Raw genomic sequence first — 4067 nt, forward strand, 5'->3', positions numbered from 1 at the left:
AGAAATGACTAGGTCTATAGTAATAGGCTGCTCCAGTGTTCTGGGTGGATATGTGGATAGGTAAATAACTTGATGATGTCACAATGCCACTTTACCAGGGATGGAGCACTAGGGAACATTATGAGGTAACATGTTGCCACGGAAACACACTTCTAACATAATCCCAGACCACATTAAAATTGTTAGACAAGCTCAGGTAGAGCGTGTTAGCTACATCTCTCAACCTATAACTGATTTGATTGATTACAACAGTACACTACCCTAGCGTGTTATGGGTCAGACACATAGTGACCCTGTCACTCTGGTCTCTCCTTGGGAGCAACGAAAGGAGACCCATAAACATAAAAATAAACCCAAGAAGAAGAGCATCCCTCCAGCCCTGACCTTTCTTCAGCTGTGTACACTGCTGAGCTGCGTCAGGATGATGAAGACACCATTTGATCCCTCCCAGAGTGGTGAGGGAGAAAGGCAACAACAATACACGATACGAACAACAATAATGACTCTGATACTGGTGAGTGTGAGGAGGTGCCTATTGACTAGTGCTGCTACATAGTACAATTATTTAGGCTTCACTTGGAAAAAAAACATAATGTGTCTTGGAAATGTTTCACTTACAGGCTCTGACTATTCTGAAGGTGATGTGAAAAGGATCAAGCACAAGAGTAAACGAAAGGTTCGGAGCGAGAAAGTTTGGATTGAAGTTTAGGAAATCTCCTGAGTGGCGCAGTGGTCTAAGGCACTGCATCGCAGTGCTAACTGTGCCACTAGAGATCCTGGTTCGAATCCAGGCTCTGTCGCAGCCGTCGCGACCGGGAGACTCATGGGCGGCGAATGGCCCAGAGTCGTCCAGGGTAGGGGAGGGAATGGCTGGCAGGGATGTAGCTCAGTTGATAGAGCATGGCGTTTGCAACGCCAGGGTTGTGGGGTTCGATTCCCACGGGGGCCAGTATAAAAAAATTAATAATATATGTATTCACTAACTGTAAGTCGCTCTCTGGATAAGAGCATCTGCTAAATGACTAAAATGTAAATCTAAGGACCACAAACGCAGAAACGACACTGGGAAACAGAAAAAGACAATAAACAAAGATCTAACTCGATAAGACATCCAAACCTGCTTATCAATGAGGATTTGCCAATGCATTTGATAATTGATAAGACCACAATAAGGAAAACACAGTATATTGTGTTGAATTTGATACTGCTTGACAAATGTGATAATGTCACAATGCCCCTTCGGATGGGGTAGGCCCTACTAGTTAAAAGTCTTAACGGAATCCATGGAACGTCCCAACTCTGACCTTACCCCCATTGAAATTGAAATGGTTAAGGTTAGAGTTAGGGGTAAGGTTAGGGTTTAGGGTAGGGATGTCTCAAGGATCTCGGTTAGCACTAACCCTAGTTATTATTGGGTAACATTTTGCCATGGAAACACACTAGAGCTCATTGGCTATTTATATTGTAGTTTGAAATATCAGTAGATTTCTAACTGATGTACTGATTTGACCCTGAGGTCTCCCCTGTGGAGAAAGCAAAGGAGACCAAGTAGAAAGAGAAGAAGCAGAGCATCTATCCAGCTGTGGCGGCCCTGCAGCTGTTCACTCCCTCTTCTGCTGTGGAGGGAAAGTCAAGCTGAAGAAAACTCGTGCCTCTCCAGTACAGACAGAGTAAAAAGGACCAGGACGAAGATACTGCATCTGATACTGGTGAGTGTTATGGGTTGTATGTTGATTAGATATAGAATGATATTGCTCCACTTGGAAAGATGTGTCTTCAAAATCAAAATGTCTAAACAGGCTCAGACTGGTCTGGAGGAGATGTTACAACCAAAAGGTCAAGGACAAGAGTAATGGAAAGGTAGGGAGGGAGAAAGACTGGACTGAAGTCCAGCTATTGAAATCATCTCAAGACCACAAACCCAGAAGTACAACACCAGAAACAGACAAGGGAACTCATTTGGGACAAAGACCGAACTCTGTGAGACAAGCAAATATGCTGTATCATATTTTATCGAGAGCAAAATATATTTCCCATAATGTTTTATCATTGGGTATTGCAATTGTCTTATGCAGGCAAATCAAAGGACACCCCGGCAAGTGAAGACCCATGTGGAGGAAATATACATAAGACCTGACTCTCCGACTCTACCACGTGCCCACGTAAGTTACTGAAACCTGACTTACTATACAGACATTCAGAGATTCACACATTCAGGCAGTTCTCCTCTGACCTCAACCTAACCCCCCTCTTCCTCCGGGTAGAGCTCCCTCTCCCAGTTCTCCCCAGGCTAGGAACCTGGCCATCCTCCCGCTGGAGTGGCAGCTACCTGGAGTCCCTATGACCACCTCGTCTGTGGCAACTAGGACAGAGAGAAAGCCATCCACTACCAACACTTCGGACACAGGCGCAGACAGAAACACAGACAACAGATATGAACACAGACACACAGACCACTGCCACCTCTCAGAGACAGATCTCCATGGTGACCACCCAGTCATCAGAGACCATGACAGAGGTTCACACATCAGACTCAAGCACCCAGAACTCCACTCCTGACATGGCACTGACCCCTGAGAGCACTAAGGACATGATCGCTACTGATGAGGATGTGAAGGATGACTCTGCTGAAGATTTGATCTCCAATCCTAACAGACACCTCTATGGAGAAATCCGTCCAGTAGGATTGAAGATGGTGCATAAAGGCTGTTTACCATTTTTTTTTAAAGGTCAAGGTTTCTGTCTGTGTAAGTGGGCGTTGACCATTTCTTTTCAATGGGAAACTGCCCGATAACAGCTGGCTCTGGTCTACTTACTCCCCCTTCATCCCCGCTCACCCCACCCTGCCACGCCCAATCAGAAAACAATTATCCTGTGAGATGTTTCGCTTTCTCTACCGTCTCTGCTGATAGGATGTCAGAGCATTGAAAAAAGCTGTAAGTCTACTGTCCTACTGATTTGCGGCTACACTGTCAAAAGAACACACACTAGTAATTAAATAATAGGTGAAACAGTGGAATATAAACGCTCATTGCAAATGAATCTGCAACACAATACAATTGAAATTGGGTGATGTGAACACATTACACTACACAAGATGAACAGATCCACATATACAGTATGTTGCGATAGTGTGTAATGTAACATTATTTGTAGCAGCCCGCTTGGCTAAATGTACATTATAATACTGTTACTAGGCCATCCTGCCCACCAACAGATGCTACCCATGGGGCAATAACACGGTGAGTGAACATTCTCCCAACGTCATATGTCAATGTAGGTCGAATCAAGTAGAAATGATGCATTTCTGTCAATACAGAAGACAGATTAATGGTTACAGTGTATGGAATGGGATTCAATTCAAAACCTGTACTAGATGTAACATTAGAAGGTATGTTTTGTCGAGCCTAGGGGGCAGGAGAGAGGATAGGTAAGGGCTAGAGCAGGTGGTAGGGGAGGGTGTGTAGATAATATCTCAAATACTCCAACTGTAGAATAATTTTATAATGCCTTATTCCCCACTATAACAGCTATCTGAGCTATGTTTTTCACTGTAGATCCAGAAGGTTGTTTCTTTCCTCTTGAATTGTGTTGACCGGTACAGAGGTTTGTGGGAGCAAACACAGTGCATGCACCATATCATTAACATGCTTTGTAATTCCCTGGCCAGAAATAAAAGCATTTATTTTGCAAACAACCCCGACTGTCTGTGACTAAAATAGGGCTACAAGTCACACTGTTCAGAGTGGATGTCATTATACACTCTCAGAAAAAAGGGTTCAAAAAAGGGTTCTTCGGCTGTCCCCATAGGAGAACCCTTTTTGAGTTCCAGATAGAACCATTTTTGTTTCCCGGTAGAACCCTTTTGGGTTCTATGTAGAACCGTCTGTGGAAAGGGTTCAGCATGGAACCCAAAATAGTTTTACCTGGAACCAAAAAGGTTCTAATTGGAACCAAAAAGGGTTCTTGAAAGGGTTATCCTATGGGGACAGCCAAATAACCCTTTTAGGTTCTAAATAGCACCTTTTTGTGTACCAAAGACCTTGGAATAACTACAAGATAGGGGT

General features: G+C 43.9%; 2 long non-coding RNA genes across 2 annotated transcripts; both read left to right on the top strand.

The window, feature by feature from the left end:
* Positions 1-459: 459 nt before the first annotated feature.
* Positions 460-1589, top strand: LOC121565118. The gene is made up of 3 exons (XR_006660527.1): positions 460-514; positions 621-676; positions 1517-1589. It is a non-coding gene; the product is annotated as an uncharacterized LOC121565118 (long non-coding RNA).
* Positions 1590-1866: 277 nt separating this feature from the next.
* LOC123481228 lies at positions 1867-2286 on the top strand. The gene is made up of 3 exons (XR_006660526.1): positions 1867-1980; positions 2076-2162; positions 2265-2286. It is a non-coding gene; the product is annotated as an uncharacterized LOC123481228 (long non-coding RNA).
* The last annotated feature ends 1781 nt before the right edge of the window (positions 2287-4067 follow it).

This window comes from Coregonus clupeaformis, unplaced genomic scaffold, assembly GCF_020615455.1.
Source record: "Coregonus clupeaformis isolate EN_2021a unplaced genomic scaffold, ASM2061545v1 scaf2964, whole genome shotgun sequence".
NCBI classification, from domain to species: domain Eukaryota; kingdom Metazoa; phylum Chordata; class Actinopteri; order Salmoniformes; family Salmonidae; genus Coregonus; species Coregonus clupeaformis.